A 14,066-nucleotide genomic window follows, 5' to 3' on the forward strand; every position below is an offset into this window, starting at 1 on the left:
ACCATTTTTAATATAAATAATAATAATGACAAATTTTTAGATTAGCACTTAGCTAAATCATTATTCCAAAAAGAAATATTACTTTTATAAACGTGTGAAACCCTTTCAAAACTTTACTGAAAGAAATCATCATTTTAGTATTTAGAGTGGAAGATAAGTTTGAAATATACATTTAACGTAAAATAATCGGTAATTCTTTTTTGGGATGCCAGATTTCAATCTGCCAAATTTTATTCAGTCATAAAAAAATTTCTACAGAAGAAATTTGTACATTTTTATCTAGTGATTAAACATAAAATTGCATAAAAAAAAACATGTTTATCAATTTTTAACTAGTAATGGAGCTGAAGTTGATATTTTGCTTCTAAAACAAAATGAACTTTTTTGATAAAACTATGGCGTACTGGTAAAATATTTTTTCTAAAGAATAAAAATGAATAAAATTTATTTTTACAAAAATTTTTATCCATTTATCTCACCAATAAACATAAAATTACATATGAAAAACCATGTTTATTATTTTAAAAAATCCAACCTATATTGCAATACCTCTAAAAAAGAAAAACATGATTTTCAATTTTTGGGTGATTATATGTAAACAGTTTGAAAAATTTAATGGTAAAAGTACAATAAAACACCAAACAATAAGTTTTGTGTGTAACTTTAATGCAAAATAAATCACACCTTGTTAACCAGACAATGTTTTAAGGATATGTAACCAACTTTATTTGTTTTAAATCTTAATACTCCAAATTAAACTTTAGCATAAAATATGTGATTGTTAAAAGTCCTAAAAGCCACGCTCCATTCCTACTATTAACCCTAAGTCTGGGTTGTAATACAAAAATAAAGCAATTACATGTGATTTTATATTTTTCACTTGTGCCAAAACCAAACAAATATAAGAAAACATGAAATATTTCACAGAATGTGGGAATCAGAAAATACTAAGATCAAAATCCAAGCATTTTAAATCTTTTGATATTAAAGTGTGAAGTCTCTAATAGGGACCATATGGCCATTTATCAAATAGGTGTGAAAAGCTTTTTAAAATCTGTGATATTGAATAAGCAAGTGAACTCTAGAATATTTATTTTGCTTACCATAAAAACTAATAAAAACAAATTAAATTGGGCTTGGAGAGTCAGTGCTACATCTGAGACACAATTTGTCTATTTTCACTTCAGAAGTCACCACAATGCCACATTTACTCTCATTATTCTATTTTCACCCCAAACAAGGTACAGTGCCACTTTGATATAGGGTGCTATTATCGGGGACATAAGTTGCAGGGATACTATGTAGGGAGTTAAGCTGCAAGAGGTCTGTTTACATTACACTTGACCTTCTGCATGTCGATACAGTTGGGAAAGCAGGAACCCAGAAAGATGTTTGAAAGTAGCAGTTCTGGGGAAGAAACTATTAGAGTAGAAGGCCTGCTTACATTTATGGCTGCTTGTTGGGTTTGTCAGAGTATTTACGTCGAGGGGGTACAAGGACTTGTGATTTGGCGGAACATCTACCATTAAAATACTTGTAGAACAGGCAGAGGGATGCAACATTTTCTTGATGGGACAGAGGTTGAAGCTTAGATGACAGTTCAGGACCTATCATGTTGGCAACTCTTGAACCCTGTCCAGGAGTGAGAGACTAGTAGCAGATGCACCAGCCCTAATGTGACAACAATACTTCATACATGGGCGAATGGTGGCCTTGTAGAGGTACAGGATACTTTCAGGTGTACGTAACTTTCTAGCACAGAAGAAAGAGCCCACCTTCCTCGCAGCGGCCCTGGCAATGCTCTCGTTGTGTCTGTTCCAACTAATATTCCCTGTGAACGCTAAGCCGAGGAGTTTGAACAAAGTACTTTCAGGTAATGTATATTTAGCCATAGCTATTGATGGTTGAGAAGGTTTCTTGTAATTATTGAAGGAAACAAGTTTAGTCTTGGCAGCATTGAATATGACCATCTATTTTTGTTCCCATTCAACCACAGATTGGAGGTCTTTAGTGTTTCTGCCATTTCGTTAGATATGCATTCATTTGTTTTCCCCTTGTGCCTGTTATAGAGTGTGGTGTCATCAGCAAATATACCCATCTCAGAGACAATTTTATCAGGGATGTCATTTATGAATATTAGGAATAATAAAGATCCTGCTCAACATATTCAAAATGCTTTTAATTGTATTTAATTTCATGACAAATAATGAAAAAAACCTAATCAATATTCCACAAAGCTACTTTGGTTAAAGAAAAAATTATTTTAATATACAAACATTGTGTCAGAGTTGATTGCTATTTATTGTTGTTGTATTTTCTTTATTTTTATTAAAGAAAGATTTCTACCTATAGCCTGGTCACTTGCCTCTCCTATTAATTAGTGACCCCCGTACCAGCACATGGATTTATCAAAAAGTTAAGCTGGTTTTAGAATCAAAAACATCAACTTCATTGCAGGAATTAGATTTTTTTTTTTAAATAATAAACATGTTTTTCATATACAGTTGTATGTTTATTGGCAAGAGAAATGTAAAAATAAATGTTATTCATTAGAAAAAATATTTTTCCAGTACGCCATACAGAGTTTTATCAAAAAAGTTCATTTTGTTTTATTCTAGAACCAAACCGTTGTTGGATTTTGAAAAATAATGAACGTGGTAATGAAAAAAAATATTTTTTTCGTAGAAATTTGTTTTTATGATGGAATAAAATTTGGTGCACTGGCGTACATTTTGGCATACTTTTTGGTGAACCAAAATGGCGGATTGAAATCTGGCGTACTGGTGTTCCAAAAATAATTACCCAACAATTGGTATGCAAAATAAGTAAATAGTGTAGGGGGAGAATAATTAAGGCGGTCCCATGTCAAGAATGCGTTTTTACATAATGTAATATTTAGAAAAGATTTCTTAACAGGAGGGATTTCTGTTAACTATTCTGTACCTTCACTCTGAAAAAAAAAAAATGTTAATATTTTTGTCTCCAATTATACACATTTTATAGATTAGATTGATTTGTGTTACTGTAAAAGAGAAACAAATTACAGATACAACTACTAATAATAATAGTGCAGCAGATATACCTTCAGCTAAATCAATTTCCCAAAATGGGATTCTACATTCTTAAATTACGTGGTGAAAAGAAAAAAATATTTTTTAATTTTGCATAGGAAAACTGTTTTGCACACAAAATTAATGTAAAATGATACTCATTTCCGGCCCATTCTTGCTTAATCACTCAAAAATCGAAAATTAAACCAAATACTCGTACAGCATAACATTTTTGATCGATTGTTAACATCTATTGGTAAATGTGACAACCAGAATACCCTGGCCAAATCACCACTAAGAAATTGTCTGCATCCAGCAAACTTAAAGACCAGACCAGAAACTTGAAAATGAAATGAAAATAATCCAATGTTGCTTTCATTACAAAATTGTTTTATTAAAATTATATTTTCTTATGCAGATTTTTCAATAAATGTTTTGACAATTATATATTGATACATTTTGATACAATAAATTGTTTGGGTTTTCAAATATTTTTTCTGTTCAAAAGAAAAAAATTCTTATTTGTTGTGTTATTTGACCAAGAAGAAAATGGAGCTTTTTATTTTGTTATTTTTTTTTTTTTATTTCATTGTCAGTAAATTTTATTCAAGTACGCATAGAAAAAAATATTTATTTCAATATGGTGGACTAATTTTCTCGTGTTTTCAGTGAGAGTAGAGAAATTTGTCCAACGTACTGACGTTTTCAATCTACATGGGTCATCTTCAGGTAATCTGGTATAATGAATGTTCATTGGAGAGTACGGCGTCCCCAATCCCAAACATGGTCTGGTAGTTGATATTAGGTTTTTTGGTTCGAATGAGCAATAGCTCGAGGATGGATAGACATTTGGCAAATTTCTCTATTCTCTCACTAAAAACGCAAAAAAGTTAACCTGCCATATTGAGAAAAAAAAAAAAAAAAAAAAAAAAATGGATACAAAAGAAGAGCTTAGTGCTGATATTCAACCAGACCTATATAAATGAAAGAATACTGCCCAGGTATACAAATGTGTGTGTGTGAGGAACAGATTCTCCCAAACTCCAGTCAATTCTTTGTTCTACAGACATTAAAATTGATATATAGGAGATTTGGATCTGTGGAACAAATTTGATTTGATTTTTAGCCATTAAAAACCAAAAAATAAATAGCTGTTAAGGTGTTAAAATTGAAAAAATTCGAATTTGGCAGGCATAAACGTGTTATTTCTATGCATGCGCAAATATACATTTATATTATTAATTAATGATATGTTTTAAAGTTTTAGAATGTAGAGGGATTTAGGACAGACAGTAATAGTTAAGGCTGGAGAACTAGATTTTGATTTTGATTCTAGTTAATGTCACCAAAGTCTTTTTTTTTTTAACTTTTGAAATCACTATTATATATTAGGTACCATATAATAATCAATAAAGTATTGGCTCTATAGTAATAAATACAAAATCTGTATGACTGGGCAATACATGGCAGTTTGCTAGTGTGTGTGTGTATATATATATATATATATTTGTGTCTGTGGAATAGCCTCTACCAAGCTACTGTCAATTTTTGGTCTACAGACTTGAAACCTGATATAAGGAGTATTTGAACCTGTGGAACAAATTCGATTTGGTTTCTAGCCAGAAAAAATACTAAGAGACCAAAATTGAAAAATTGGAACTTGGTAGGTGTAAATAAACTTAATTTGTTTCCTCCACACATGCACAAATATACATTTATACGTTTAAGTGTGTTAATTTTTAAAGTCTTTATATCTATGTGTCCTTAGGTCATATAGTAGTAAATATCGCTAGAGAGCTAAATGTTTTGGTTTGGATTCTAGCTGATGGCATCCAATATTTGTTTAATTACTCCTAAAACAACTACTATATATTGGGTACAATATAATAATCAATAGAGGATTGCTCTATAATATGAAACCAGTATAAATTATCATATTCAAGTGTATTTTGGTAGCTTGCTAATATATATGTTTAAAGGTTATAACTTTAGTTGTATCATAAAACAACAATAAATAATACTTAGTTTATTCTGAAAAAAAAAAAAAAAAAAAAAAAAAAAAAAAGTGAGCCATCTAACTAGCAAATAATTTTCTACTTTAAAATACCAGTGGATGCAGAAAACAAAGAAAACATCTTTTCATATTGCAGGAGATTTATATTCTCTAATGATTTTCCAAAATAATCATCTTTAAAACTTGATGAGAAAAACAATAGTGGAATTACACACAACACACACAAGTATTATGTTTTTATGTTTTTCGGGGGGGGGGGGGCGTATTCTTCTTAATCCAAGAACTAATAGAAGATATTATGAAAGAAAATAAGATTGTGTTTTTCACGAGTGTCTTTATAATACTAATTTTGACATGCCTGTGGTGCTGTGGATAGAAGTCGTTCCAGATGAGCATTGTCTGAAGATAGCGGTTTCAATCCTACCCAAAGCAGGCCTGAGGATTAGTTAGCCAAAACGTGGTGAGACAACAACAACTATGAGAGGCAGTAATTACTGGGAATACAGTTACAAGACTCAACATTCCTATCCAGTCGCGATTAACAACTTGAAGGCCAGAGGATAAGTTGGCCGAAACGTGAAACAACAACAATTATGAAAATGAGGATAACAGTCTGCAAAAAAAATGAATACACAAATTATGAAGCCTCATCTCAAAGGATTCTAAAACATAAGAAGCTGCGCATGCATGGTCCCCCTCTGGTGCTGCATGCGAGATGACGCCACAAAAAAAAAAAAAAAAAAAAAAAAAAAAAAAAAAAATAGTGAAGAAATGATGAATGTGAAGTGTGAAGAGCCAACGTCGCCTTCACATTTTCACCAAGTTTCAGAAAAATCTAATGGATGGGGCAAAAATTATGGGATAAAAAGTGTCATTTTTTGCAATTTTCGGGCATTTGTAACCCCTTTTGAGCTCCTGGGAATGCTGAATCCTAGTGAAAAATGGACAAATGATGCAGTTTCACGCCTTAAAACATGCATATTTGAATTCAACACCATGGAAAACCACTATATATACATACATATCAAGTTTTTGACTAATATGAAAAAAGAGCTCCAAAAAGGCATGTATTTTTAGCTCTAAAAGTCCCAGATGGATGCGAACCAAAATTTTGCCAGGGTCACCCATACTGAATTTATATTAAGAACAATGGCCTCCACACATTTTGGCCAAATTTCAGGAGAATCTAATGGATGGATCAAATGCTATGGGGCAAAAAGTGTCATTTTTGCCCATTTTGGGGCATTTTTGACCTCTTTTGAGCCCCTGAGGATGCTGAATCCCAGTGTAAATGGACAACGGTGCAGTTTTAAGCCTTAACGCATGTATATTTGAGTTGAACACCGTGAAAAAGCATTATGGGGCAAAACGTAATTTTTGGCCATTTGGTGGCATTTTTGAACTCTTGAGCCCCTGGGGACGCAACGGGAATTTTCATGAAAAAAAAAAAAAAAAAAAAAATTTTTTTTTACTGTGCACATCTATTTAATGAAATACAATTTGTAGCAAAATTTCAGGAAAAACTAATGGACGGTTATCTGGCAATCGTCTGGATTAATGGACGCATGGATGGACGCTACTGGAAACATAGGTCCCTCTACGATAAATCAGCAAAAATAATATATAATAGAGGAAAGTTACTTAACAGACTAGAATTTTCCATAAATTGCAAATATAACATATGCACTGGAATGTAGAATGACTCTGAAAGTTTTGAACCCACAAATCTGAACCGTAGACTCATAAATCTCATTATTTTGTATTTTCAATGTTTATGTGAAAGGTATATATATATATTAATTGATGTAGATGTAAGAATGAATTTACATATCTGTAGAACTATACATGTATGTGTGAGAATAACAATAAATTTATGTGCATGCAAATATAAGTTTTGCTTCCACCACAGCATGATGTGACGCAAGGTTGAAAAGTAAGGAATGTCAAGTAAGGGCCTCTAAAGGGACAATTCAAGCGGTAAGCTATGAACTTACTCCACCTGAAAGCCAGATAGAAAGGTCTAGAAGGGTGGACCTAGGTACTACCCAGGTGGCATACCTCAGCTCAATGGGTACTGGGTCAGTTTTCGGCCTGGTACCTATCAGGCTGATTGTTGAGAATGGATTTTGGTCTTTCAAGTAATTGAAGTAGCTAGGCAACCCACCCTTACGACATTATACATAAATGTCTTCACATTTATTTTTAAAGACTTTATTTGGTTTATTGGTTGGCCATTAATGAAAACATGGCAGGGAGTAAACTGTCAAGTATTCAAGTGATTTGTCATGGAAGATGAAAATTGGCAAATGAGTTGGAGTACATCTGGTAATATAATGTGATCCTATCTCAATGATGCGTTAAGACAATGTTAAAAAGGTTTACATCCAGTCTAAAGTCAACAGTAATACCACTGTCCAGTTTAATTAGCAGAAAGATCACACACACAAGAAAAAAAGTAGATGTTTATAAAAAAAAAAAAATAAATAAAAAAAAAAATGGAGCCAGAGTGTATCCTGGAAAAACACTAGATAATCTGAAGGGTTCAGATTCCCAGATTCCAATGGTGATACATGCCATCATCCCTACATGACTCGAGTGAATCATAGCAACAAACATCCATGAACTCAATTTCAACAGGATGTTTCATAGCATCTCCCAGTTGATTGCTCAATCAATAAGAAGGTTCCAGTGCTGCTCTTTACATTTTTCCTAGAGTTTTCATGCTGTGAACACCCCATGTCCACAGTATTACTCAAACTGACACTTGGGCAACAGTTCTAAGATTGCTAGCTTATGTAACACTATCTTGGACAGAACTTTTCCAGAAAGAGCAAGAAATGAAACGCAAGGTATGCATTGTATTACACACATGCGCATATATATATATATATATATATATATATATATATATATATACACACACACACACACACACTCGCGCATTTACATAATGTTAGTGGGAGAGAATCCCAGCAGAGTGCTCGATTAAAATTTTGTAAAAAAGGAAGATCAGAGCAATATTGATACCATCAGTTTCAAATCCAAATAAAGGGTACCAATATCTGCTTGTCTATGTCAGCCTCTATACATATCTGTCCAAAAATGGCATATGTATATATACATACATACATACATACATACATACACACGACAAAAGGTCTATATTCCAAATTTCAAGATGTTGTCCACCTTAGCTTTAAGCATGTTAAAATGCTCAAATTTTTGGCAGCACCTGTTTTGTAGCGCATAAATTAAATTGAATTAAATTAAAAATTGACATAATTACATGAATGATTCTATGCTACAAAACAGGTGCTGTGAAGAATTGAACATTTTAACATGCTTAAAGAAATAAATGGTAAGATGGGAAACATCTTGAATTCGGAATATAGACCTTTATTTGTATATGCTTTCTAGTTACATAGAGCTTAATAGATTAAAAGAAATATAATTGAATAAGTATATTTTTCCCACATATATATATATATATATATATATATTGCACACATGACACAAATATCTGCATAATATATATTACTAGCGGGGTATCCGGTGTTGCCCAGGTGTTTGGAGGTATGTATGTAAGGGGGGGAGTAAAGTAAAGAATAAGCGAAGTAATAAACCTGTTTAAATATTAAGAGAAAAAAAAACGATGTTAAACTTCTTAAAAAAAAATTGGAAAAACCAAACAAAAAAAAAAACAGCGAACAAACGTAAAATTTCTTTAAAAAATAAATCGCAAAAATAAGGGGGAAAAAAAATGAACGGGTTTGGAAAAACAAAAACAAAAAAATACAGCAAAAAAAAAAAAAAAAAAAAATAGCATAAATAACCCTTCGATTCGGTTACGTCCATGGTGCGTTTCACCCAGTAGAAAGCATAGAACGAAAAGGAACGTTAAAATTCCATTCCAGTTTTTTTTTTAAGTAACTATGAAGTAAAAAAAAACCAAACCTGTGTTCCTTTGTAACTGTCCCTTGTGAACAATCCCGGAAACTGTAAGTGGTGGCGGGGGAAGGAGGAATTAATTAGAGAAAAGATTTTACTACTTCCATTGATTTTAACTGATTGTGGCAGTTAACTCCCAGCAGAAAAAATATAGAAATCTATGATTATCGAGGAAGTGGGGAGGTAAAATGCCTATAACACACCTCAGATATTGTGCTGCAGTTTGTGCATATTACATTCGCATGAAATGTCTTGATTTTTAATCCTATTAGGGTCAAAATCATAAGGGGAAAAACTGAGTTCATTTTATATATATATATATATATATATATATATATATATATATATAGGGATTAAATTTTGATAATTCATGTTCTTCTTTGCAGCATCTTTTTTCTCCTTTATTCCATCCATCTATGTGTGACAGCCTTTAATATTTGTTTGTGCATGATGAATTGCATGATGGCATCATCAACTGTATGCACAATGAAACATGTATGGAAAATAGATATTCGGCTATATTAAAAAAAAAAAAATAAATTAAATAAAATTAAATATTCTGACTGTAGACTGATTTTTTATTATTGGAAATAAAATCAACAGTTTATGTGCTCTGAAGATGGAAACATTTTCATTGAGCTTAATATTTTAATAATTTGAACTGTATTATAAAGAATAAATACTTTAAAAAATTTTAATGTATCCTCAAGATATTTTTTTAAAATATAATTATCTACTGACACGCGTTTCGTCATCTACAAGTAGTCAGAGTGGCTGAATCTAGCGAGATTCAAAATCAGGACCCCATGGTAGGAAGCGTAACCGACTACCACTAGGCTATCTCACACGAATGAATGAATCGCATTTTTTTTATGTAGAGGTTATTTGTTTTGCGATACTTTTTTTAATACTTTTTGAATGAATTTAGGTAAAAATGCACTTTCGTATATATAATTGAATTCATTCAAAAAGTATCGCAAAAAAAAAAAAAAAAAACAAAAAAAACAAATCTACATAAAAAAACATCTACATAAAAAAACGCAATACATTCAGTCATGCGAGATAGCCTAGTGGTAGGGGGTTACACTTCTTACCATGGGGTCCCGATTTCGAATCTCGCTAGATTCAGCCACTCTGATGAGTCGTAGACGACGAAACAGGTGTCAGTGGATAATTATATTTAAAAAAAATTTTTTTTTTTTATTTATTGCGGTTTCACCCCAAACAAGACACATTGCAACTTTGATGTAGGGGACATAAGCTACAGGGGTATTATGTGGGGAGTTGGGCAGCAAGACGTCGGTTCACGTTACACTTGAACTTCTGCATGTCAGTACAGTTGGGGAAGCAGGAACCCGGAAGGGAATTCCAAAGTCTAGCGGTTCTGGGAAAGAAACTACTGGAGTAGAAGGCTTTCTTACATCTAGGGATCTCAACTGTGAAGGGGTGGGGTTTTGCTGCTTGTCGGATTTGTCGGGAGTATTTATGTTGAGGGGGTACAAGTGCTTGCAGTTCATCGGAGCATTCACCATTAAAGTATTTGTAAAACAGGCAGAGGATGCTACATTTCGTCAATGGGACAGAGGCTGAAACTTAGATGACAGTTCAGGACCTATCAGGTTGGCGACTCTTTTGAACCTTGTCTAGGAGTGAGAGACTAGTAGCAGATGCACCAGCCCAAATATGACAACAATACTCCATACATGGGCGAATGGTGGCCTTATAGAGATACAGGATACTTTCAGGCGTTAGTAGCTTTCTAACAGTAGAGAGAACCTACTTTTTTCACAGCGGTCCTGGCAATGTAATTTTTCCAACTCGTTTCCTGTGAACATTAGGCCAAGGAGTTTAAAAGATGTACTTTCAGATAAAGAGTCTTTAGCCACTGCTATTGGTGGTAAAGAAAGTTTCTTGTAGTTATTGAACGAAATAAGTTTAGTCTTGGCAGCATTGAATGTGACCATCCATTTTTGTCCCCATTCCACTACAGATTGGAGGTCCTCTAGTGTTTCTGCCATTTCTTTAGATATGTGTTCATCTGTTTTCCTGTCCTGTCTGTTATAGAGGGTGGTGTCATCAGCATATATACCCATCTCACAGAAGATTTCGTCAGGGAGGTAATTTATGAATATTAGGAACAATAGAGGTCCAAGGATAGATCCCAGAGGTACTCCCGCATTTATATCATATTGTTTAGATGTACGACCATTGAGGACAACCTGGATTTTTCTCTTATCTAAGAAGGATTTAATTATGTTAAGTATTCTTCCAGTGATACCGTATGATCTGATTTTCCTGGGAAGACCTTCATGCCATACCCTGTCAAAAGCCTTAGATATATCTAGAGCTACCACTCTACCCTCTCCTGCTTTGGCAAGTGAATGGTATATACGCTCAGCGATTACAGTTAGGATGTCTGCCGTGGAATGGGCTTGACTAAATCCATATAAAAAAAGTGTTTTTGGCACATTATGATCCGAAAAAGAATTGTAGCATCAGCTGCAAATAAATATGGTTTTACAGATTTTAACTAAACTGATTGTCTATGCTTCAAGGGGCTTACTACTAGTGGGAAGGAATTATAGTCAGATAGAAAAAGAAGGTCTGGTACTTCTGAACGTCATAAAAATTTTTCAAAAGTATGACATTTAATATCTCTATTTCTACTAATATATAAAAGGAACTTTGTGTGTGTGCATTCTTCCTTATAGACTCAAAAATAGCTGGGTTAATTTTTATGAAATTCCACACAAAGGTACCATATGTGCCTGGCAATGTTCTTAAATAGGTTTTGTACCAGAATGTTTTTGATAAGTATTGATAATCAGAATAATCCAAATAAATAATCCAATTTTGACCAAAGTTATCACCTTACAGTCTAACATCACAAGTGGATTTGAAAGGACCAACATAAAATCAACAGTAGATCGCGTTCAAAATGAATGTTTCTGTTTAAAGCACAACTGAAGCTACTTGGTTTTTGCATTTTAAACTTTAATTCAAGCCATTATATATAAAATGAATTTTATAAAATCAACAGTAGGTTCTCTACAGTGCAATGCAGATTACAATGTATTGTGGATCAAATTACTGCAGAGAGGCCTGTGAAGCTTCCTCCTGGTGCACTATGATAGGTCCCCAACTAGAACAGGCAATGAATTGATCTGATTGAAAAATGGGCAATTTCAGATTTCGATGACAAAAATATGGGAATATGAAAGATTCGTTGATCATTCAATCCCATACAACGTCGGATCTCCCTGCTAGTTATATATGAAATTAAAATGGAAGCATCGAGCCTCTTGGTCTCTCTGCCTCGATGCCTCCATTTTAATTTCATATCGTCAGATTTTATCCATTTTTGATAATCATTTATATATATATATATATATATATATATATATATATATATAAGAGATAGAATGCTTCTTGTCATTGTCAAAAAGAAAGAGAAACATTGTAAAGTACAAGTTAAATTATATGTTAAAGAGAATTACAGAAGGACAACAAGCTGTGCACAAAGTAAAACAGCTCTTGGTTTGCAGCCTATGAACAACTTTGAAAAATGCAGGAAACACATTTGCTTGAAGTGCAGCTCCATTAGTTGCTACGAAAAAGTCAACACATGACAGAAGTGGCAGAATGGAAGGGTTCTTTTTAGTCGTCATTCAGTTACAATACGAGAAGGTATTTGTCCAGAAATATACCAAAGAAATATAAGCCTTATTTATGGTACAAAATTGATTACATTTAACAGTCTTTTCTTTGTGGAACATTCCAGTATATATGTGTGTGTGTGTGTGTGTGTGTGTGTGTGTGTGTGTGTATATATATATATATATATATATATATATATATAAAATGATAGATATATTTTTCTTGTTTTTTTTTCTTAGTAACTACTAGACCAATCTGGTTGAAATTTTGTATGGACCTTTGTTATAAGGTGCAGTGAATTAAGTATTATGGTATCTGTTCAATACTTATAGAGATTAATAGGGATTAGTTACCACAATAGCAAATTTACTCTAGAAGTTTGGCATAAAGCACTCATTCTAAGTCAATAGGCTATACCTTGTGCCTATTTTTAATCTGCTAAAAAGTCTACTATATATATATGTGTGTGTGTGTGTGTGTGTGTATATATACATGTTTGTTTATGTGTGTGCGGTTGAATTTGGATGTTTTCTACATTCTTAGAATTGAAAAAATTGAAACAAAAAAAAAAAAAAAAAAAAAAAATACAGGGCATAAGTTGTGTTTAAATTATATAACAAGATGCAGCAATGTCCAGGATTAAAGAAAGAATTTTATGTTCTTTTTTTGTCCAACCCACAACACTATATTAACCTTTTCTTTATTCCTATAGTTTACGTTTTATAATATTAAATTTTTGGAATGCCGCCAAACAATGTATTTAGCATTGATAAAGTGCAAAAGGTTAGGGTAAATGATATTAATTGAAACAAATTTCAATAAAGTTATAATCTTTAACCCCCCCCCCTCAAAAGCACAAAAGTTTTCCCAGAAATCTATGAAGATTTTCAAGCACTCCCTCTCCAAGCCCTAAGCCTCTTTTTTTAATGTTATTAGAATTTGTTTTTTTATAAATTCCAAATTATGAAATAATGAAATAAAAAGTAAATAAAGGAAAACATTGATACAAACACAGACCACCACATCTCCTTAAAATCTTGTTCTTCGGCATCATTGCAGCAAAATTCGGAAATTGATATATTGAATTTCAAGTGAAACCAATGCTGAATTAGTTAAAGATTTTCCGTTTTCAGAAAAGATTAATCCATTTTTTGTTATGATTTAAGGTCTACAGTTTCTTTTTTTTTGCTAAACTCAATTTTTGCCAATTGTCATCGAAAACCACCTACATTACCGATTAATTTACTACCTATCGTTTTTCATAATATTTGGATATGTTCATTACTGTGACATGACAATTCAGTAGATACTGAATTCATTTGAAATTCAATATTTCAATTTTAGAATTTCACTACAATAACAAAGAAGAACCTAGAATTTTACTTGAAAAAAAGTTG

The 14,066-nt window shown here is 32.5% G+C and overlaps 1 protein-coding gene across 3 annotated transcripts in view; it reads right to left on the minus strand.

Moving 5' to 3' along the window:
* The window catches only part of LOC145293897 (NEDD8-activating enzyme E1 catalytic subunit-like), a 195,708-nt gene that overhangs the window by 90,502 nt on the left and 91,140 nt on the right, over positions 1–14,066 (minus strand). The gene's annotated exons all lie outside the window — the stretch shown is intronic.

The sequence above is a fragment of the Euprymna scolopes genome, chromosome 15 (assembly GCF_053919585.1).
Source record: "Euprymna scolopes isolate OS-2025 chromosome 15, ASM5391958v1, whole genome shotgun sequence".
Taxonomy (NCBI): Eukaryota; Metazoa; Mollusca; class Cephalopoda; order Sepiida; family Sepiolidae; genus Euprymna; species Euprymna scolopes.